General features: G+C 45.0%; 1 protein-coding gene and 1 long non-coding RNA gene across 2 annotated transcripts in view; both read left to right on the forward strand.

Annotated features, from left to right (window-relative positions):
- The window catches only part of PPP1R16B (protein phosphatase 1 regulatory subunit 16B), a 101,479-nt gene that overhangs the window by 39,425 nt on the left and 37,573 nt on the right, over positions 1–24,481 (forward strand). The gene's annotated exons all lie outside the window — the stretch shown is intronic.
- Positions 4,180–23,906, forward strand: LOC149523448 (uncharacterized). The gene is made up of 4 exons (XR_016347016.1): positions 4,180–5,417; positions 6,102–6,277; positions 7,364–7,529; positions 23,769–23,906. It is a non-coding gene; the product is annotated as an uncharacterized LOC149523448 (long non-coding RNA).

Below are 24,481 nucleotides of genomic sequence, written 5' to 3' on the forward strand. Positions count from 1 at the left end.
AACTTGAAAGCAGTTTATCAGCAAGTGCATTTGCCTATTTGAAGGGGATTTTTCTGTTGTCTTCTGTGCTACCTTGAAGGGCCTGAAAATTTTTTTGTCTCCAGCAAAATCAGGATATATATTTAGTAAATTAATCAAGCCCTAAATGTGTACAGTCTCTGTTCAACAATACACACTTTTTTGGCTTCTTGAGCACCAAAGTCTATTTCCTCACCCCCAAGCAAAACATCAGTGTCAGACTAGTTGGCAATGGTGAAATATTCGAATGGTAAATTAGTGGAGGGGTGTGTTTCCCTTACATGCTCCTACAGTCTGTGGATCTGACTGCAACCAGGGTGGCTGACGTATGGCAATTAAGCAGTTGTCAATGAAATCACAACCTTGGATTCTGTCGGACGTTCTAACAAGTAGTTGACTCCTCTTGGCTGCCTGAAGTCAGAGCTAGGCAGGAAACAGTGTTCTTTTGAGATTTCAAAAACATTTCCTGACCTGAATAGGGATAAAAAATCAACTTTGAAATTTTTTGCAAATGGAAAATTTCAGATAAGGTCAATAAAAACATTTCATTTACATGTGTGACCTTTATCTTCTTTTTAAACTATAAATTATCTTAAATGTTTAAGCTAAAAAGTTTTGAATTGAAATAAACATCAAAACTGGGAAACTTTTTAAACCAACGTTTTTCCATTTGGTTCTGACATGAGCATTTTCCTTCTAAAAATATATATACAGGCAGTCCCCGGGTTACGTACAAGATAGGGACTGTAGGTTTGTTCTTAAGTTGAATTTGTATGTAAGTCGGAACTGGTACATATTGTAGGGGAAACTCTAGCCAAACATTTCTCCAGAGCTCAGTTTTATTCTCCCACACCTCACTTCCCTCAGTCCTTTATTCTCAAGCTGAGGTGTCTGCTGAGAAAAGCCGCTCCGCGTCTCCCTGGTCTGCTGGGGGGGGGAGGAGCGAGGGCGCTAGCTTCGTGTCTCCCTGGTCTGCTGGGGGGAAGCAGCTAGTGTGGGGTTGCCTCACCCCATTTGTAAGTAGGGATCTGATGTAAGTCGGATCCATGTAACCCGGGGACTGCCTGTAATTGAAAAATTCCCACAAGTTCTATTTAGAGAGTTTTATAGTATCCACTGAGGAGAGCCATATAAGGCACATATTCTTTCTGTTTCAAGGAACTTGAAATGACAACTAGATCAGAAAGTGGGGTTCTGTCTCTGACTAGCATGCCCATTACCATGGCTAGATGCTCTGTCAAAATAAAAATTCAGGCCAAAATTCTCAAACCTTCAGTTCCTGAAGTCACACAGGGGATCATAGCACCAATAACAAAAGAGGGTGGGGGGATGTTTTTTTTTAACAAGTGCTGAGCAGCTCCTATTAACCACAATTACATTAAAAAGAAAAAGCTCATAGCCCCTTTCAGTTGTACTTAGGTTCCTAACTTTAGGCACCCCGGCTTAAAAAATGGGGCCCAAGCATTGAAAAACAAAAATCCTTGCCCTTTGTTTCTGACATTTGAGATAGATTAACAATTTTTTTCCGTTTTATCAAACTTCTGAGTTTATGCTGCGTGCATGTTCTGTCCTAGCATGTGTGTTCTTTTGCCTTACACACTGAAGCTAGAATTCTGCTGATATTTAACCCTACTTTTTTGTTTTGTTTTTGTACAAACAGACCTGATCCCACTTTCACAGGTGTCTGTGGTAAAACCATGGCTGCTGTGGATGCATTGTCAGGTGTTAAGAGAGGATCTGCCATAAAGTGCTTTGGTTTTCGATATATTGTTGGAGAGCAAAATTGAAAATAACACTTTTTATGGATCTTTTCAATCACTGAAAATATTTCATATGGGGTTTTAAAAATGCCTGTACAATAGACCCTAAATGTACTATTTGTCCCAAACTCTTTGTCCCTGTTAGCAAAGAATGCTCAATTGTATCCAGAGCATTTTAAATGAATCTGGGCTTGGCCAGTGGCTCTTGTGGATTCCTGGATTTTGTTTCTTAACGAAAGTAGCTTAAATTGGTTAAGCTACTTTTAAAATGTTGGAAATATGTGGTTTGGAGGCTGGCAGCAGCAGCTTTGTCTCCCTGGTTTCAGTTTTAAAACCTGACACACCTTGGCAAGTTCAGTCTTTAGTTGTACTTTTTAAACAAGAACCGGCTCTTAAAACGGCTGAGTTGTCTGGCCGTGAACAGCCATTAATCCCCATCACCTGTGGTTACTGCTGATCGTGCATGATGCCTACTTCTAGTTTATTCAGGCTTGGTTTAAAAAGATTCCTTTACCATGAATAATCCCGCTGATGAACTGTCAGTGTGATATTGTCTCAATCAGTGTATTGACTTGGGGATGGAACGGATGCCAGTGTTTGAGGCTGCTGTGGCATGTCACAGTATTTTAGTAGAGAGACAAGGTGGGTTGGGTATTATCTTTTATTGGATCAATTTCTGTTGATGAAAGAAACAAGCAACCAGCTATGCAGAGCCCTTTTCAGGTCAGAAGCTGGTCCAATATAAGAGATTATCTCCCTCCCCCCCATCTCTCTCGTATTCTAGGTTCAATGTGGCTGCAGCAACACTGCAAACAATACTTAGTATTGTTTTAAGAATCCCATTACTTCATTGGGAGCATAGAGATTGGTTTCCTTGTCCCAAGGACGTATTGGCTGAGAGGAAGCATGTTATACGTGGTTTGAAATGTTACGTTTCATTGAGATTTGTGTGTCATTCCTCTGGGCTGCCTTAAAGGAGTTCTTAGGTTGCCTAGGACTTGGGGGTTACTCTTGCTGCAGTAGCACCACATAATGTGAAGGGTTTCCTGCCAAGAGGGGGAAAAATTGAGTCAATTCAGAGATGAGGCTGTAGTTCTCCTCAGTGCTTGTGAGGTAAGGCAGATAGGATATGTGAGGTCACCATCTGCTCGCGAACGCTGCATTGCCACATCCCAGCAGGCCCAGCTGAGGACACAGCGGCAGCCTCACCTGGAAATGCCATGGCTTTTGTCAGCTCAAGGCAGATTATTAATGTTACCTTAGCTCAAGTGGGTGGGTGGGGAAGGTTTGTGCTCAAAACGAAGTGCTAAATCTCTCCATTTAACTGGTCAGTGCCCCCGTCACAGCTGCTAGTTGGGGGTCACGCAAGTGAGAAGCAAAAAAACAAACCCAAAAGACCCTCACTGACTTAGCCACTGAGTGAGGAGAACCCCCCCATAGATGTGGGCTTCAAGTGAGAAGCAGGAACAAAGAGCCTAGGGCAGTGGGGCCTTGGGGCTCTGCTTGCGGCTAGGGTGGCCATTTGTCCTCTTTTATAGAAGACAGTTCTGTTTTTTTGTTACTCTGTCCTCTGAATGACTTTACAGCCTCCATTTTTCTCTGGAGACCAGAGGTGAAAGTAACCCTGTGTGCCTCATGTGGTGCTCCGACAAATAGAAACGAGAGGGCCAGCACTTGGCTGCAGCTGCTCCCTGCCAGGCTGGGGTTCTGGGCTTGCTAAGTAGTAGGTAGCCAGGCAGTTAAAAGGGGCTGGCTGGGAGTGTGCGTGACCCTCCCCCCACCATCCAGGGCTGCCCTAGCCCCCTGCACCTCCAGTGGCCTTTCTTCTTCCTTTTCCCCTGATTATCAGGGAACAAGGGGAAAGTGCTCAGTGTGTGGCTGCCTAAGGGAGGGCAGAGCAGGAATGCAGCAGGCTGTGAACTTCCCCTTACTCCCTGAGGGTATGTCTACACTACCCCCCTAGTTCGAACTAGGGGGGGTAATGTAGTCATACGGCGTTGCAAATGAAGCTCGGGATTTGAATTTCCTGGGCTTCATTTGCATAAAGCCGGCCGGCGCCGTTTTTAAATGCCGTCTAGGTCGGACCCCGTGCCGCGCGGCTACACGCGGCACGCACTAGCTAGTTCGGATTAGGCGTACAGCTAATCCGGATAGGAAGGCGTACAGCTAGTTCGGATAGGAAGCCTAATCCGAACTAGCTAGTCTGTGCCGTGTGTAGCCGCGCGGCATGGGGTCCGACCTAGCCGGCATTTAAAAATGGCACCGGCCGGCTTTATGCAAATGAAGCCCGGGAAATTCAAATCCCGGGCTTCATTTGCAACTCCGTATGACTACATTACCCCACCTACTTCGAACTAGGGGGGTAGTGTAGACATACCCTGAGAGACAGAGGAAGAAGAGCAGCAGTGACCCTATATGTGTGGCTGCAGCACCTCCCCCTAGGGTTGCCAGACATCCAGTTTTGAACTGGACAGCCCAGTATTTGAGCTTTCTGTTTGAGAAACAAATTGAAAAAATATAATTGAGAAAATATAAATGTCCGGTATTTTCTATATAAGATGTAATGTAGATTGTGATGTAATGTCAAGTGTGTCCGGTATTTTTGTTGAAACCATCTGGCAACCCTACCTCCCCCCCATCGAAATGGCCCCCTGGTCCCCTGCACTCACTCCTACACCTCCTCAGCCCAGGACCCCTCCACCCTCAGCCATGATTCCTGAACCCCCCGCATCCTTCAGACATGGGCTCCCCACACCCTAAATGCAACTGTCCTTTATTCTTGAGGTACCTTGATGGCCACGCTACTTGCAGCCTGTGCTCCCATCTTCCCCCTCCCCCGTGTGTGTCTCATGTACTGGGGCACTGGAGCCCTGTACTTCTTCCCCTTCCCCCTCCCTCCCAGCACTTTTGGAGTTCCATGAATCTTCTGATTTGCACTCCATCTCCCCTCCTCCCCCTCCCTCCCAGACATGGCCAAAAGTGCTGGGAGGGAGAGAGAGAAGTAGGTAAATGGGGGCTCCAATGACCCAGTGCACAAGAGGCATGGGGCAAGGGGGCAGAGAGGCGGTATGCGGGGGCTGCAGGTGGAACCCCTGTAGGCTGCAGGTTGCCCGCCACTGGTGGTCATATGGCCCACTGAGACAAAGGAGGGCCACTCATGTGGCCCACTCACTAGTCTTGGTTGCCCATCGCCAGTCTACATTGAAGTGCGGTACTGCTTTATGTGATCATAGCCAAGCCAGGGCTTAGTCAGCTGTATTTATTTACCGCAGCAGTGCCTGCTGTGATCAGACGTGTTAGTGCAGGGTTGGGCAAGAAGTGGCTAGCGGTTTGGATCCAGCCCACCAAAATGCTGGATCTGGCCTGCAGGCACCTCCCCAGCACCCTTATTACACAGCAGCTGCAGCTGCTTTAAACAGCAGGCTGCTAATTACTGTGGTATCTGGGCAGGGAGGAGAATGCTTTGTGCGCTGTCCCCGCCCCCTTTCAAAATGCACCAGCTTTCATTGGCCAGTTTCTGGCCAATAAGAACTGAGAAATTTTGCTGATGGCAGGGCAGCAAATAAAGCCTCCTAACCCCTTCCTCCCTCCCCCATGGAGGAGCTGCCCAGCACAAGCTGCTGGCTGGGAGCCACTTAGGTAAGCGCCTCCCAGCCAGAGCCTGCCTCTGGCATCCCACCCTCTTTCTCCCCCCAACTACCTGCCCCAGGCCACCACCCAAGCCCTCTGTATCCTCTCTTCCTACCTCCTCCAGCTTACAACTCCCTCCCAGAGCCTGCAACCCTCCTGCACCCTTTCCCCAGGGTGGAATCCTTTCCATCACCCATACCCCTCCCTGCCCCTGCACCCCAAGCCCTTCCTCCACATCACTGCCCAAACTCTCTGCACCCTTTCCCCCAGGTCACAACTCCCTCCCATACCCTGCACCCCCTCTTCTACTCCCTTTCCCCAGGCCAGAATCCTCTACTGCACCCATAATCCCTCTTGGAACCTTCATCCCAAACCCCTGCCCCAGATCATAACCTTCTCCTTCACCCAAACTCCTTCTCAGACCCCACACTCCTTCCTGCACCCCAGTCTTCTATCCCAAGCTCCCCTCTACACCCCACCTGCTGTCCCAGACTCCGCACACCCTCCACTTACCAAAATCTCGGAGTGGTCCTCCATTAAAAATTATTGCCCACCCCCGTGTTAGTGTATCTGTACAGATCTCCGGAGTATGGCGGAGACACTGCATGTATGTGTTTGCGTAAAATGATGCTGGCCCTGTCCCCCCTGCCTTTCACTTACATTCATTCTCTTCACTCAACTATTTTGCTTCAGATCCCACTGGCTGCAGTTCTGACACTTCCGTGAAGAATGTTCTAATTCCTTATTTAATACCAGTTGCTATGGCAGCTGTCAAGATAGTTCCTGATGACCTATTGTAATGCTGCTTCGCATGCGTTTCTCTGGTGTTTGCTTTCTTGGCTGGAGCCTGGCGCTGTGTTTCTCAAGCAGTAAGTAATCTGAGTTTGGAAGCCTTTTATCACCACTGGAGAATGAGATGGCAAAATAATCAGATTCTGAAGTAGCCTGGGGCTTGACTTATCCTATTCTCCATCACCTCTGGGCTAGTAAACACTCCAGCAAACAAGCTGCTGCCAGTTTAACTCCATGACCAGTAGAAAACCAGGACATTGCTGACTGTCCCAGCACTGTTGCCCATAATTAGGAAAACAATAGTTCAGCTGCAGCCCATAATAAGCAGATGCATCCTCCATTGAAGTCAAGGGGGATTGTGACTGCTTATCCTTGAAGCTGGCCTCCAGAGAATCCCAGACTGCCCTCTTTTTGAAAGTGAAATGGAGTCAAGCGGTAATATGTTCCCTTTTCACCCAGTATACACTGTGTAGTACATTTCACAGTCTTCCAGAGCTTGTAGTAAACCTGTCCCTTTAGTTTTTCTAAGTGGACTACCGATCCCTCTGCTCCCTTAGGTAGGGAACGCCTCCCTTTCACCTTGTCTGGGCTGAGTCAGAAGGTCTGTCTGTCCCTGGAGGCAGGATGCTGACTTGGCTGCACCAAGTTGTGGTTAAGCACAGGAAACTGGATGTTCCTAGAGATCGAGCTAATGCTGCTAAGTATGCCTAGGTGAGGGGTGGACAGTAGGATAGGCCCTTTTAATAAGGAGGACTCTTGCCTCAGCTCCAGTGTCTAAAGAGAGAAGTGAGGACAGCAGGTCTAATACTGTCTGGCTATTGGAATATAAAGTTAAAAGCAACCCCATCCAATCACCTTGCTTCTGCATGTTTTACTTTAGCCCTGGTTCTCAGCTGGGACGTCCTAGTTTCACAGTGCTGTTGCTTTGTCCTAATTAGTTACACAATTAAAGCTTTTTGAAAATCAAATTTGCTGTGGTGGGGAAAATGCAGCATCTCAGAATGACTCTCTCTTTGTAAGTGGAACAAAAAATGAACCTAGCACAATTATTTGCAAAACAAAACTCCTAAATTTTCTATTGGAAATGTCCAGATGGTATTTGATATGTCAAAATAACCATTTTCTTTCCAATTCCATTCCTAACAAATTCCACGGTGGAAAAGCGATATTTCAATTAAATGACATTTTCCAGTCCACCATGTGACCCACCCCAGAAGGAAGAGGAACAGGTTTGCCGTGAGTCCATTGCTGCACTGAGTTCACCTGAGCGTGGTTGGACAAAGCAGTGCTTTTACTCCAGCATCCCTGATCTGAGGCAGTCTGCCCAAGGTAGGGGTAATTGTGACACTTATTTGGGGTACTCAGAAGTGTTGGTCCTGATGTAGTTCCCTTGCCTCCTTGAGAGAGATTTGCTGGTTTTGATTTGATTTTTTTAAGGGTATGATTGTCATAGATGTAGCTGATTTGGTGACCTTCTGGGACCTCTTTGGCTTCTTCCACAGTGGCAGGGCTAGAGAAGCTGTGAGCCCTCTAGCTATCAGAGCAGTGACCCAGGGCTGAAGCAGTGGTTGGATTTGGGTCAGCCGCCTGGGGCCACACCAGGGGCATTCAACCCCTGCCACAGGAGTAGCAGCAAGGTGGAAGCAGCTGCTGGAGGTCCTGGCAGTGCTCCAACTCTTAGTCTCCCCTTCCCCAGGGTATTTTTAGTGAAAGTCAGGGACAGGTTAGGGGCATCCATTAATTTTTGTTGATTGCCCATGACCTGTGCCTTGTTTTTACTAAAAATACCTGTGACAGAATCTTAACCTTACTGATTTTCAGTCAAAGTAGGGTCCAAGATTTTCATGATTCTTCCGCATGTCCCACTTGGAGTCTCTGCATTTAAAAGCAAAATGTCTTTTTGCTTCCCCTTATGTTTCACAAAACATTGTTTTCCTTCCTCAAACAAAAACTCTTTGTAGCTTTTTGCTTTAAGGTGCTGCAGGATGTCTCATTGTTTTAGCTGAAACGAATAACAGAAATGTATAGTTCTAGTTTCTGGTGTGTTTCCATGCTGAATTCACATCCCCAGTCAACATGACTTTTCTTATTGACTTACATGCAAATACCACTCCCATTGTATTTGGCTTCACAAATACTCCATTTGTATTAAGATAGTTTTCTCTTTGTTCCTACCTTCTGTCTGGATGAAAATCTATTTCTCCTTTGTTTGGTTTTAGAGTCTAAAGCATAATATCAGCAAGTGTCCATAATTCCTCACATAGTGTTAATATGCACATTTCACAATGATATTAATGATCTCTGTGTTAACAGCTTTCATTCAGTACCTAACCAGACACACGTTTTAGATTAATTCTATTATAGGTGTAGTGAGTTTGTCAGGCCTGAAAACTGCTGACATACAGTGAACCACTAGTGGGCCTCTATGTTACAGTATTATTTAAGGCTTTTTTACTGTTGCAGACTTGAATTACACTTAAAGTGGAGTGTGCTAAATGTCTGTTTATAGAATGTTGTCTGTACTGAGTGCTTTAAAGACAGACATGAAGACCAGATCCATGTCCTTGGGACTTTACAGTTTAAACATCCATGTGGGGTGAAGATAGCACATGTTCTCAAAATGTGAGGTGCGTAATAGAAATAGGAATCTGATTTAAGAAGGAAAAGAATCAAGGACAAGTTTCTTTTGTGTGTGAGAGGGTGCCAGGGGAAGAGATTTCATTCAAACACTTAAAGAATAAGTTTTAACCTATTTAAGAGCTTGGAGTCCTTCTGTGACTTTTCAGACCTGATTTTTTTTTTTAAGCTCTGTAAGTTTCTCTTAATTAGCACAGTCTGTCAGACCTCAGGAAAACTCCTCAGGCAGCTAAATGCACTCTTTTAATTTAATAATAATAATAATAATAAAAAAATGTAGTTGGGTTGCCTAAAATAGCCCTCATTAGAATGGGGTAGTGTTCTACCAAAGGAAAGCAATCCCAGTGGAATCTATAGACTGGGGCAGTCTCCTAAATCCCTCATGCAGCTGTTTTGAAAGCTTTTAAGTAGATGCTAGCAAGGTATCAATGCTGGTCTGGAGTCTTATGTTCACTTCCTTTGATGTGGGCGGCAACACTGAAATTCCAACTTCGCTGCTGACTAGTGTCAGGAGGAAAAAAAGTGTCCTGGTAATAACGATACCTCGCTCTTATGTGGCACTCCTTAGCAGTAGAGCTCAGAGAGCCATTGATCTAAACCATTTGTTTTTACATACAGTAGCCATCAGTGTCAAATCTAAGCACTAAAGAGCATGGGGGGGAAAATCCCTGTCTGTTTCAGTGACAATCCTGCTCACAAGTGACTTGTTTGGTCCAAAGAGATTTGATTTATTCATTAAGCCCTTTAATACTTTGATAGTGGACTGTGAAGATTCTTCTAGTTACAGTGATGAGTGACAGGATGAAATATTTGTTCTACTTGCATTTGAGACCTGTTTTCCAGTTAAGGGGCATCCCTTGCTGAACAGTTTCTGAAGACTGAGTAGGATTGACAGCCTGAGTTACAACTGGAGCTGGGGAAATTGTCAGTTCACTTCCTGTAGCTTTGTACAGAGGCACGGGTGCTGGTGACTGGATGCTCTGCTGGATGCGGTCTCCCACACTCTCTGGGTTTTCTCAGCTTTCCTGAAGCAAAATGCAGGTTTATTCTTACTGATCCAAATTCCAAGGTGTGCTGAGTACCTACAACTCCCCATGACTTCCATGGAAACTTTTGGGCCTGGCATCTCTGGGCATTTGGCTCCTTAGGAATGAATTACTCAGTCAGTGAACCTCCTATTCCTTGTGAGTAGATGTTAGTGCAAAGTCTGCCAGTTGGAACACTTGATGCCTCTAGTAGTAATCAACCCCAGACTGGGTTCTTAATGCACCCCAGCTAGTGTTCAAAGTTCCCAGCCCATGTGAGAATGACTTAATAATTAGCATGGGTCTGAGAGGGAGGAGTATTTGGCTTCAGTCATCTTGTTTTGGAAATTGATTTCAATGGGATGGTGCCCACACCCTTCTCCTTCCCTTAAACAGGAAGTCACTTTGGGCTTTCCAGTCACAGGACAGGAAGGAGGTAGGAGAGGCTTGTTAAGTCTCCAAGCAAGAGGGAGTTAATAGTTAAGCTATGGCAAGCTGTGACACTAATCATAATCAGGAGCCCTACTGGTATTCTGGGAAGAATTCCCAAGTCTGCAGCACCATGACCAGCAGTCCTGAAATGCCATGGCTGGGGCCTCTGGAGGCTGCTTCAATAATATGCAAGTATGCTGGCACATGAGAGCTGGAGAACCATTTTAGTTGCTGGTTGATCAGCCAGTTAAAGGAAAATCCCATTTCATAACTGAAACAGCTGCAGGGCTGTGAGACCAGCCAGATGTCTTTGTTGCTCATGTTTGAGTAAGCAGAGTCTAGAATGGGGATATTGGTCTTTACACGTTGTTCTCTGCTGAGTAGGGAACTAGGTGGAACAAAGTTCTCCCTCACAGGTACATTGTGATGTACAAAAGCTTGGCCAGTTTTTTTTATAACATTTGCCCTTTAATGAATGGGATCGAAACTATTTGCATATCACAGCTGGATGGAGTCTCCTTTTTTTGCTTATGTGCCATTGTATCCAAGTTCTGTCGCTGCCTACCTGAGTAGTAAAGGTATGCTGCATAATGACAACCATGACATCCTGCATAACTATTGTTGTGTTCACCTTTAATGGACTCTGTAATATTAAAAAACAAAAACAAAAAAAAAAACAGACTAGAAACACTCCCCTATCCAAATAAACATCATGTTGGCAGGTCCATTTGGAGAAAGGTGGCGCTATTGTATATAGCTGCAGTTTGATAGGTTATAGGAAAATATACATGTAAAAAGGGTCCATATTTGTTGAAATGTATTTCCCCTTCAGCGGAAGCATTTGCCATTTTGTCATGAATATTTGACACTTGCTAGAGGCCCAGAATGTTTAAATTCCCTTACATTTGCCACTCTTTGCTCACCTGAGTAGAAGTAAATCCACTTCCCAGCACAGGCCACTCTGAAACAGAGGAGACTCTGCAGCATACATCTGACACACATTGTCTCCCCTGTGAAAGATGTGGGGCTGCTCTATTAATTGTTGCATCCTTTGCATGCTGTCCCCATCCAATGGCTTGAAGGACTGTTTTTTTCTGACTACACAGACTTTAGTCAAAAGGGGCTATCGGGGAAAGCAAGTGGGAAACAAAACAATAACTAGAGGTGAAATAGGCACAGTAGGCTTAGGGAAAACATTTAAAGGATCATGAAGAAAACACTGGCTGAGCTATTAATTGGGAAAGGCTCACCAGCTAACGCTGGGAACCTAACATCAAAAGGACAGGTACTGAATAGGTGAAGTCCCTCTCTGAAGAGAAAGAGACCCTAGCCTGCAATGTCTGTTAGTCTGTCTTATCCTAGCTGTCTGTACAAGGTTTCTTGTACTTGCCTTTGAAGCAGCTGGTACTGTCCACTCCGACAAGATACAGAACTAGATGAACCACTGGTCTGATCGGCATGGCAGTTCCAGTGTCGGTTACTGTGTTTACCAGTGATATCTGGGCACTTTGGAGGGCAGGGATATGACAAACTGAATCCACCCGAGATTTCCCATCATACTTCACTGTATTGGCTCTGCACTCAGCCAGGCGATGTTTACACTGCACTCTTATTTTGAAATAACTCACGTTGTTTCGAAATGACCGAGTGTGTGTCTACATAGCAAGCCCGTTATTTTGAAATAATTTCGAAATAACAGGCTTCTTTCTCCAACTTCTGTAACCCTCATTTTATGAGGCATAAGGGAAGTCGAAGAGAGAGTGTTCTTCCTTCAACTTCCTGCTGTGTAGACAGAGCCAGAAGCCAAGTTAAGGTACTTTGACATCAGCTGTGCAATTAATGTAGCTGAAGTTGCGTATCATAACTCGACTTTAGCCAGCAGTATAGACATACTCTCAGTGAGCTCCTACAAGAGGTAGCCCGTGGAGGAGGAATGCCACACTGTGGAAAATGAGGTAATTAGCAGAGGTCCATGTGAGAGGTTGACTCATTAAACACCCGCTACCCAGTGAGTAATGCTAGCCTCCCTCACAGTGAAAGCACCACACTCATACAATCAGGACTTAAATTCTCATTGGGTATTTCCTGGGACCACCCATAGGAGATGTCAGGACTTTAGCCCAGCAGTGGGCATTGGGACTCAGGTTTTCAGCCCTGCAGGAGGCACTGGGGCTTTGGGCTTTAGCCCAGTGGGGGTGGTAGGCTCCAGACAGCTCCAGCTGCAGTTAAACTCCTCATCCAGTGCTGGGAGAGAATTATGACCATGGTGTTTAGGAAGGACAGGTTTTTGAGGATTTCTGAAAGCAGCAGGACTGGCTAGTCCGCCAGCTTCTAACCTATTTCTCCCTTGCTGCTATGTCTGCTGTCACCAGCTGGCCATCGTGTTAATAATCAGCCCATGGCTAGGGTTTTAAGGTAGCAGTTAAAGATTGACCAATGGAGTGGGAGTCCAGGAGCCCATAAAAGTTCTTCATTATGCTAAGCAGCCACGTTTAACTAAAATTAGCCCTTGGTAAGTGGCATTGACTGCTGTGCATAACAGCCAGCTAATCTCACTAGTGAGCGGATTTACTAGGAAAGGGTCCATTTTCTCTCAGCTGTCTGGCTGTGTTGTCTCTGTACGTTACTAGGGGCAGTGGGACCCTTTGTAAGTCCTGCTTGTGAAAGCTCAGGGCCCATGGGACGTTGTCAGGTTGTACTTTGAGAGGCAGGTTTGAATCCTGCCTTATAGCACAAGTGGGAGAATGTGCATCTGCCACCTGTGTTGGGTTTCTCTGGCTCAGAGGATTAGAGCAGAGCAGGTGCTCTACAATCCAGGATTGAAGGAGGAAATTTCACAGCATTTACCTCCGGGTTCCTGCTCCACATTTTCGGGGAGGTCACCACCTGTTAGTAACTTTGTCCTGCTTTATTTCTGTTACACCAAGTTGTCAGGAGGCAGGCTGCTGATTAGCAAAATCTTCATGCCTTTGAGGGTTCCCGTGTCATTCTCAAACCCAAGAGCTCTTGGGTTTCACTAGAGTCCAAACACAGGACTCCTGGGGATCCCTTCAGAGTCATGTCAGGAGGGTTGAATGACGATACAGTGCTTTGAAGAAGGAAAGTGCTATGTAAGGAGTAGTAGCTGACTCTTCCAGGCTCATTCTGCAGCTGGCAACAGGCTTTCCTTCCCAGCTATGGAGCTACCAGATAGGCCTGTGACTATGAAAATTTCAGTCACTCTATTTCACTTAAATCCCAGGAGGGAACAGTTGAATCTTCCAAGAGGCTGTTTCTGGTGGGTGGGTAGGAGGCTGTTTAGCTGTTTGCAGGTGACCAAGCAATCTCCCAAAGCCAGAAGTGTTCTAGCACCCCAGGACCCAGGGTGGATGGGGATAGAGAAAGAGCTGAACCACCAGAGCTAGATTCCCTACTTGAATTGTGAGATGGTTTATCAAATAGTTGTGAAATTGCAGAAAAGTAGTAAAGGATAATATAGAAAAGACAGCACCATTTGTTTGAGAAAAATTTGCTGTAACGATATAAACACTCATACTTAATATTTTTTTTATAGTCAGCTATTTTGCTACAACTGCATTATAGTAATTAATGCAGTATAGCCTAAAAGGACTTGTAGAAGAACCATGCATGGGGCTTGACAGCCTGAGTGCCATTATACAAGGGGCTGAAAGCCGGAACCCTAGCATCTGTCAGCTCAGATAAATGGGGTTCTACTACATTAATGGGGGAAAAGTGCGCGTTTCAAACCACTAAATGTGTGCAAAACTGAACTGTGCAAAGTAAGCTCATTAAAATCAAATTTCCAGTGGAAAACTAACATTGTAGGATCCACAATTTCTGCAACATCACCATTTAAGTAGGGCTTTAACCATAGTTTAACCTGCATCCAGTTTTACCTGTTGGATGGTATCATCACTTTGAGCTGCTCCACTACTGTGAAGGTGGTGGTGCCTGGGCACTGTCTTATCGAACTCCTAAGAGCAGTACATGGGGCCGGCAGCAACTCAAATCCAGAGCCAAATTCCAAGTGCGGTGCTGGTTTCCTGTCTCCGGTGCAGCTTGGATCCATCTCTGTTCAATATAGAAACTGCCCAGTGAAGGTTAAAAGGAAACATGATAAAGCTGAACTAGCGTGACTTAATATTTCATTTAATGAAGCTTTTTCAGGATTTTTTGTAATGGCCTGTTTTCTGCAGCGCCGTTTAACTGGGAGGTAGGATTCTCTAATTAAAATGCTTCTTCTAGAAGTCCTTTTAGACTGGTAAATCTGGCTCAGATTCAAAGTATGTTCTGGATGCTTTCTGCAGCTCTGATATAGCAAATCAACCATAACCCTGGGTTTGCAGCCCCTTTGCATTGCTTAGTGGCAGAAGGCCAGTATTTCTTGCCCTCCTGGCCTCCCTAATTTGTTTCTAGTTAAGTGTTGCCCATTGAGGAGTTCAGCTAAAAACAATCAAAGATTCAGAAAACCTGGCCTGTGAGGAAGGGTTAAAACAACAGGTCATGTTTAGATTTGAGAAAAGATGACTGATTGCAGGACCTGATGTGACGGACCTGGCCAGGTCTGGGCACAGCTGAGGGCGTCCGCTCAGGGCGAGTTGCTCAAAACTCGGGGCTCCTTACAGACCCAGACGGGAGACCTTCCAAACAGGTCACAAACCAATCACACTGAATGCTTCAGCTGCCAGTCTGACCAGCCAGAAGCCCATGAGCAAAACCCCTCTGACACCTCAGCTCTTCCTGTGCCCCAGTCAGCCCCATGCCTAACAAAAAGGTGAGGGGTTATAGAACCCAATCTCACCTACCCTGAACAGGTTCTTCCGGTCCCAAGAAATCAGCCACAGGTCCCAGTCAACTTACACTCTGGATCTTACCCACAAGACCATGCTGAGCCAATCCGTTAGCATCTAAAATCTAACGGTTTATTAATAAAAGAAAGAAAAGCATGAGAGTAGATTAAGGAGAATACGTTACATGCATCGAATCACCAAGTTCTCAATGCAGGCTCTTAGCAGAGATGTTACAACTGCTATCTTAAAAGTCTCTGGTGTACATCCTGTGTCAGGATGGGTCCAGGGTTCTTTCTGGCTCGTTGTTCCCTGCAAGACTGCATCTAGGATCAAGAGCTGAACTCGAGACCAAAATGGAGTCTGCCACATGGCATTCTATATCCATCTCTGATCTCTTCCAAGCTGGAGTGGGTCACATGGCCCAGGGACCTATCCTTGTGTCCCAAGACAGCAATCATTATTCTGGCTGGTCTTCAGGTATCCAGATTCATTCCTCAGGTGTGTCTTTGGCACCTAGAGATCTATTGTCCCTGGAGCGTCGCTAATTAGCATAGCCATTGAACGAACATTCCTGGCACTTCGCTCTGCCTCAGACAGAGAATTTTCCAGCATCAACACAGAGTACATATTTATAACTCCACATACAGATATTATACAAGTACATGAATAGCATCTACAGAATCAGTAGAACATACGCTTTCATGTGATGCCTCACATGACCCCCCTTTGTACAGACTTTTGGGACAACCCCCCCAAGGGTGCAAGAGTGATCTTTAGAATCCAATAACATGACACCTGATAACAGTCTTCAGATATTAAGGGTTGTTATGAAGAGGAGGGTTCTTCAACACCATTGAATGTAGGTCAAGAAATAAAAGGCTTAAATGGCAGCAAGGAAGATTTAGGTTAGATGGGAAAAGCTTTACTGTAATGGTAGCTAAGTCTGGAAAAGGCTTTCGGGGGGGCTGAGGGATCCTTGTCATTGGAGGTGTCTTAAGAACAGGTTGGACAGACACTGGTGAGGGAAGGTCTAGGTTTACTTTGTCTTGCCCCAGTGACTTCACGAGGTCCCTTCAGCTTTACATAGCTGTGATTTCTATGATCTTCCTCCCCTTAAAGTAAAAGCCCAGAATGAACTTTCCTTACTTGGGTCCTACAACTCATTGATGGTTATCATTCTGTGATAATAGAATTCTGCAGCCAAGTACAGGATGGAGTCACTTATTAATGGGTTTTTGTTTAAGGGTTGAGCAGATTGCTTTTTTAAAACTCACTAATTTGAAGTCTAGAAGACAGCCCCGACCAGATAGCAGCTGTTTAGAAGAAAACATCACTGATTAGCTATTCTATAGTTTACAGTACACCCTGCAAAAAAATCCCTGCAGCAGCAAATCTCAGAGCACAAGTCAGCTGACTCAGGTTTGTGGGGCTAGCACTGTGGAGCTAAAAATAACTGGGTAGCTCTTCCCTGAAGGGCAGGACCTGAGGCCTTGAGGCCCTCCCCACTATTTCTAGCCCCATTGCACCAGACCAAATCAGTTGACCTGTGCACTGACACTCTCAGCCACATGGGAGTTTTTTGTAGTGTAGATGTACCCTTTGAGTCTAATAGATCAAGTTCATCTAGTTCTATAACTGGAAATGAATCAATACTTTCTTCACACAGTTTGTTTGGTCAGAGTTTTACTATCTAGTCAGAAGCACTAGCCTGACTTGACTTAAACTTGTTGTTTTCAAAGATACTGACGAACACGGCTACCCCCCTGAGACTTTCAGCCTGACATAGTTTGTGATGCAGGTGGGGTGGAAAAGCAGCTCGGCATTCAAATATATATCAACTTGTGCCTTAAAATGACCTGTTTGTCATAACCGTGGGCATCAAAATACATGAAGTTACCACAAATCTGCCTGCTTTACTGCACATGCAAATTACTGTACTAATGCGGCCATCATGCAGTTACTGGACTTTTAGGTATAACTGCAATTTTTGCTCATGTGCAGTAAGTATGCTGTTAGACAAGTGCAATTCTAAAACATGAGGTTTTGTGTTCTGCAAGGCAAGGCAGCAGTATTTCTGGAAGATATACCTCTTAGGGATTTGACTGTTGATCAGCATTTCCTGCAGCTCACAGACCAATTGCAAGAAGCCAGCTTCCTCTTGGATCATGAATTATTTTTCAGCAGTTGGAACACACTTCAAGAGTATTCATTCCTTGGTGATTTGTTCTTCACTCTAATTGTATGGAATGATTAAAATATATTTTATTGCACTGCAATTTTCTTGTCCCATAATGCTCTCTGAGTGGCCAGAAGGAAACCAAGATAACCCAAAGAGGGCTTCTTGAAAATTTAGGGGTGCACTCACTGCCTGACTCCAAATTACTTTCTTTTTTCTCCTTCAGCCTGTGATAAGCAAATCACCGGTCAGCAACTTTTTAATCAGATACTGTTTTCCTTTGTGAAAAGGGACTGTCATTTGTGAGGGTGGATTATCCTGTATGAGAATTTAACAAAATTAGGCCAGATCTAACAACGTGACTCATAAATGTATCTGCTTAATTTAACCCCCATTCCTTGGCACGTGAATCGCTAGGAATACTCTTTATTAAGTATCTGCTTGTTCTGAAGTGTTGAAAGGATGTGGGATGCAGGCAGATAAGAGGAGAAGAACTGGCAAGGAAATAGCAGCCAAAGCATTTTTGGGGACCTGTATAACTCAAAGATCATAGAATCATTGAATACTAAGACTGGAAGGGACCTCAAGAGGTCATCAAGTCCAGTCCCCTGCCCTCATGGCAGGACCAAATACTGTCTAGACCATCCCTGATAGACATTTATCTAACCTACTCTTAAATATCTCCAGAGATGGGGATTCCACAACCTCCCTGGGCAATTTATTCCAGTGTTTAACCACCCTGACAGTTAGGAACTTTTTCCTAATGTCCAACCTAAACCTCCCTTGCTGCAGTTTAAGCCCATTGCTTCTTGTCCTATCAGTAGAGGCCAAGATGAACAAGTTTTCTCCCTCCTCCTTATGACACCCTTTTAGATACCTGAAAACTGCTATCATGTCCCCCCTCAATCTTCTCTTTTCTAGACTAAACAAACCCAGTTTATTCAGCCTTCCTTCACAGGTCATGTTCTCTAGACCTTTAATCATTCTTGTTGCTCTTCTCTGGACCCTCTCCAATTTCTCCACATCTTTCTTGAAATGTGGTGCCCAGAACAGGCCACAGTACTCCAACTGAGGCCTAACCAGCGCAGAGTAGAACAGAAGAATGACTTCTCGTGTCTTGCTCACAACACACCTGTTAATGCATCCCAGAATCATGTTTGCTTTTTTTGCAAAAGCATCACGCTGCTGACTCCTATTTAGCTTGTGGTCCACTATAACCCCTAGATCCCTTTCTGCCATATTCCTTTCTAGACGGTCACTTCCCATTCTGTATGTGTGAAACTGATTGTTCTTTCCTATGTGGAGTACAGTAAAACTCCAATAGTCCGGCATCCAATAGTCCGGCGCTCCTGATAGTCTGGCATCAAAATGGCAAGAGCCTAGTGAGTGATCTTTGGCAAAAAATGAGTCACAAGGAAACAGCGGCAGCAGCTGAACTGAACGAAAAGGGTTAAAAAAAGTTAAAAAAACTGAAACATTACAGTATACTGTATACAGTATGTACAGTAAAAAAGGTTAAGAACACTTTATACACAGTATATACTATATACAGTATATACATAACCATCTTATAGTACCTCCTGATACTCCGGCATATCTGATAATCTGGCACCACCTAGGTCCCATAGGTTCCGGATTATCGGAAGTCTACTGTACTTTGCATTTGTCCTTATTAAACTTCATCCTGTTTACCTCAGACCATTTCTCCACTTTGTCCAGATCATTTTGAATTATGACCCTATCCTCCAGAGCAGTTGCAACCCCTCCCAGCTTGGTATCATCTGCAAACTTAATAAGAGTACTTTCTATGCCAATATCTAAATTGTTGATGAAGATATTGAACAGAGCCAGTCCCAAAACAGACCCCTGCGGAATCCCGCAGATGTACTCTCGGTGACTCTTTTTCAGATGCTCACTATAATATTTTGGGGATAGTGTAAAATCTCATGCCATTGACTGAAAGCTGGAAATCTTTAAGGCTGATTTTTTTAAAAAGTCATTCCCAGAATCTGCTCTTCTGCAATCTCTGAATCAGAATTTCATGCGCATGATGACAAAGCTACTTGGCTGTTGCTACAGAAGAGAATCTGCGTGAAAAGGATAAATCCTAGTTCGTCCACGTGGGTCTAGTTCTGATTTATTGCCAAATCCACCCTCCAGCTATTATAATTCATTGAGGATGCCACCATACATTTGGACAAGCATAAGCCACTAAATATAGTATACTTGGACTTTCAGACAGAATTTGATAAGCTTCCTCACGAAAGGCTGTTAAGCACAGTAATCAGTCATGAGATCAGAGAGAAAGTCCTCTCGTGGATCTGCAACTGGTCAAAACACCTGGAAAAAAGGGATGGGAATAAATGGTCAGGTTTTGCAGCGGAGAGAGAGAATTAGGTGGGTCTTCCAAAGATCTGTACTCAGAACACTGCTGCTCAACATATTCAGAAATAGAGCTCTGGAAATCCATGGATATTCACTTTATAACTGTGGGTATCTGCGTCCGTGGATGAAGATATCTGTGGCTCGTTTCTGCAGATGCAGATAGGAATTTTGTATCTGTGCACGGCTCTAGTAATAAATCACTTATAAAAGGGAATGAACAGTGAGGTGGTAACGTTTGTAGGTGATACAGAATTACTCAAGCTATTTAAATCCAAAGATTACTGTGAAGAATTGCAAGGGGATCTTACTAAACTGGGTGAATAGGCAAGAAAATGGCAGCTGAAATTCAATGTTGGTAAGTGCCAAGTAGTGGACATTAGGAAAAAGTTCTAATTATACGTATAATATGATGGGGTCTAAATTTGCTGTTATCGCTCAACAATCTTGGAGTCATTGTGAATGGTTTTTGGAAAACATCCGTGTGCAACAGCAGTCAAAAAAGCTAACAGAAAGATAGGAGCCAATAGGAAAGGGACAGATAAACAGAATCATGGAACTCGAAGGGACCTTGAGAAATCATTGAGTCCAGTCCCCTGCCCTCATGGCAGGACCCAGTACTGGCTAGACCAGTGGTCTCCAACCTTTTTAAGCACGAGATCACTTTTTGAATTTAAGTGCAATCCAGGGTCTACCTCAAATACAAATACTCTTGACCCGCCTCCTTCCCACCCCTTCTCCAAAGCGCTGCCCCTACTCACTCCATCCTCCTCCTCTCACCCATCCTCACTCACTTTCATCTGGCTGGGGCAGAGGCTTGGGGTGCAGGCCCTGGTCTTGGATTTAGGGATCTGGAGTGTGAGAGGGGCTTTGAGCTGCTGTTGGGGCAGGCATTTGGGATATAGGAAAGGGTTATAGATGCAGGCTTTGGGATGGTGTTTATAATATTTTTAGTATATAAATGCATGATACTCCCACACTTTGAAATCTGTGTGTGGTTGCCCTATGTCAAAAAGATATATTAGAATGGGAAAAGGTGCAGCGAAAATGATTAAGGAACTGGAATAGCTTCCATATGAGGAGAGAGTAAAGAGATAGGACTGTGCGGGGAGGCACATGATAAAATAACGAATGGTGCCGAGAAAGTGAATACTGCTGAATTAAATGGCTGTGATCAAGTACATTGACATTCCCACAGGCTTGGGATCCCGCCCTCTGGGAGGAGTAAGGAATGGGGAATGCTGGCTCCCTTTGCATCAGCTTCCCTGCCTTTGTTTCTAACGGCTGTCTGTCGTATGCATAATGGTTGCTATTGTTTACTCTTCTAACTCTGCAGTACCGCTAGAGCTAATGGAACATTTCCTGGCCATACTGTGTAGTTATCTCTGTCCCTTTATGGGCTTTATTTACTGGGAAATTCAGGGGCATGCAACCTGCTTTTTAACCTCCTCACTGCTGTTTTGTATTGGGCATGAGATATTTAAGAGTAGGTTAGATAAATGTTTACCAGGGATGGTCTAGACAGTATTTGGTCCTGCCATGGGGGCAGGGGACTGGACTCGATGACCTCTCGAGGTCCCTTCCAGTCCTAGTATTCTATGATTCTATGATATACATGGAGTGCTCGTCCTTGGATCAGCTGGGCCCATCGAGGAAATGTTTCTTTTCGTGATACTGGGGAAGAGTCCTGCTGATGGATGGACTGCAACACATTTCAGCTGTGCAGGGGTTAATTTTGTCTTATCAGGAAACTGTTTGCATTCCAGCCCTGAGAACTTTCTCCTATTAGCCCCAAAATTGTCCCCCTCTCAAAGCCCTGCGCTGTGGTATGTAGGAGTTATATCAATGAGGATGGGATGCAAATGCATTAGGAGGCTGACATCTGTCTATATGACCTCAGAATGTGTCTGCACTGCAGGTGAACACCCATAACTGACTCAGGCTCATGGTACTCTAGTAGCAGGGCTGTAAAAACATACTGGAGGTGTTTGGGCTCCAGCCCAAGTTTTGGCACCTTCCTTCTTTGTGAGGTCACTGAAGTTTTATAGCACTATAGACAAGTCAGGTGACATGGGCCAGCCATGGGCCTTTAACTGCAGAGTCAGCATACCCTAACATACCAGCTGGGTGGGGGCAGCAGGGCAGAGAGGTCCCTGGAATATTCCATTAATATTCCAAATGGAGGTGATTGTACTGGGGCACAGAGGGCCTGGGATAGACTCTGCACTAATGTGGTCCTATTTTATCTCATAATATGCTGGGGGAGGTCCATGCTACTGAAGGCAAGTCCAAGGCTACTAATTATTGTAGATGCCTACTCAATGGGAGGGAGTTTTCAGTCTGCAGAGCCTTGTGCCTGTTGGGCCTACACCTCTCATACAAAACCATTCTGGTTTATTCTGCCCCAGGCACCCAAACCTAGAGGGAGAGTCTTGCTGGATGCTTGCTGGCTCCCTTTCCCATTGTAATGGCTCATATTGAATAACATGAGACATACTGGGAAGGAAACATGGTTCCCTCATCCCAGGCTGAGTGAGTGCTTATTGATGGGCTAGTAAGTGCCTGGAAGCAGGCTCATATGTGTGAAACACAGGAAGCCTCTTTTGCAATGGAAACAGCCAGAGTCTGAAGTGGTTTTCTCCCCAGACTTGGTATGACAACTGGCTGCCTAAAAGTTAGCCTTTGCTTAAGAAGTGTGACTGGGGGAGAGATTATGCGACACAAATAGACTACGTTGAGCTCAAAGCCTCCGCAAGAAGTGTTGGAGTGGCTTGAGCACAAGGCTAAGAGCCAGGCCCTCCAAAGTTAGGAGGGAGCTGGACTTGATGACCTCCTGAGGTCTCTTCCAGCTCTGATTCTGTACGTTCCTGCCCAACATTGACTCCCGTGGCCTGGGACAGGTCACATGGACCCTGATCCTACCAAGAGAAAGATGGGCAGAACTTTACTCCCGTGAGTGGCCCTGGGAACCTTAAAGGAACTGCTCCTGTGGGGAAAGTTATGCGAGAGCTCCCTCTCCCTGCCTCTGTCTCTTAGCACCTGTGAAGATGATTCCATGTGTTTGAATCACTTTTAGCATAGAAAGGAGGCCTCTGTTCAGTGCTGAGGTCCGCTGCAGCCTCTCACACCTTATTCAAAGCAGCACTTGCCCAGTACAACCCACACTAACTTTTCTAGAAGGCTTTCTGGTGCAAAAGTGCTGAACAGAGCACTCTGGGCCTGATCCACTGCCTATTTAAAACCAGTGGAAACATTCCCCTTGGTGGCGTCACAGGGCCTGACTGAAAGCCCAAAGTGCTAAACATTAGTAGTGCTTGCACTGACTGCATCCAGCTACTAATAGCCTGGCTCAGTAACACATGAAGCTGAGATATTGCCCCTCGTTTGCATCTGGCAGCGCACGGGGAACAGGGGACCAGCAGAGCATGTACAGGGCCACTAAATGGCACAAAAATCATTTCAGTGCAGAACACAAATCTTTGAGCCCTCGTCTCCTAATTAAAACTGACTCATGGCTCCCCAGAAGCTCGGCATAATCCACCTCTGTAGCAGGTAATTAACTCACCTGTCAACAGAGCAGTATAAGCAGCCATTTAAGCATTAATTAACTTGAATGAACTTACAAAGATGAGCTTTGCTGTTCAAGTGTTTTGTTATTACTATAAATCTCAAATCCAAAAGATAGCACTGTGGGCTTGCTGCAAGGTGTTGCAAAGCGCCAGTGTGATTGTTGCTATATCATAATCTCCATCTTGTGTCGTCTTAATGTCTGATTCTTCTCGTCCGTCATGAAGAATCGGTGCTGGCAGTTATTTATTAAAACCATCAATTTTAAATGGCCCCTGTTTATGTGACATTCAAATATTAGGGGCAGAACAAACACAGGACAATCTGCAATTACAATGCCGATGGTTGAAATTGTCTTTAGTACCTGTTTTTTAGCATCATGCACATCCCCAAGGCATGGGACATGACCCCCTTGTGCTTGGTGCCGTACAAACACAACAAAAAAGTCCCTCCTCCGAAGAGCTTACAATCTAATTTTCTAGTAATTAAACATATGGAACAGAATGAACTGATTAATTAACATAATGTTCTTGTATTACTGCATGTATTCTGCCTTCAGGCAAATCAGTGTGACACTGTCGACATCAGTGGAGTTCTTCCAGACTTACACCAGTGTAGAGAAGAGAATTGACCCGAAGGCCACTCACAGAGCTTCAGCAGCACGTAATGACTCTGCAATAAATAATTTGGAAATTTGCTTTATTTCTCAGCTCATTACTTTGAAAGGGCAAAGTGCTTTGATACATGAGAATGTTCGTTCACTGGCAAAGAAAGAAAAACAATACTTCCCACTGATGTGCTGTTGCTAGAAGAGGCATGGGGGATATCTGACGCATGAGTTGGAGTGTAGGCCATTGAAAATATCATTCACCCTATGGCTGAAGTACTTCCAAGGGATAAAGTGGAAACAAAGCCTTTGTCTGACTCTGTACACTTTCCACTGCTGTGTCTTGGTATGTTTCCCACATATGAGAGCATAAGATCACATGAGGATACAGTTGTCTGAATGTTACATGATATGCAGCCATGCACGGGAACCCTGAATTTTCGGGCTCCTTATCCATGTGTTTGTTCAGTCTGATTTCATTGTATTTATATGTAGGAAGTAAGGATGTGAATGGTTAACCAATAGGGGCTGGAGCAGCTCCCTTCCTGCCGAGGGCAGGGTCCCACTCCAGTCCCATGGGGCCCACTGCAGATGGGCTACTCTAGCTGGCCATGGGGAGGAGGCAGCAGCGCTCTAGGCTGGCCACGGTGGGCTGAAGTGGTCCT

This window comes from Pelodiscus sinensis, chromosome 17 (assembly GCF_052426305.1).
Source record: "Pelodiscus sinensis isolate ZL-2025 chromosome 17, ASM5242630v1, whole genome shotgun sequence".
Lineage (NCBI taxonomy): Eukaryota > Metazoa > Chordata > Testudines > Trionychidae > Pelodiscus > Pelodiscus sinensis.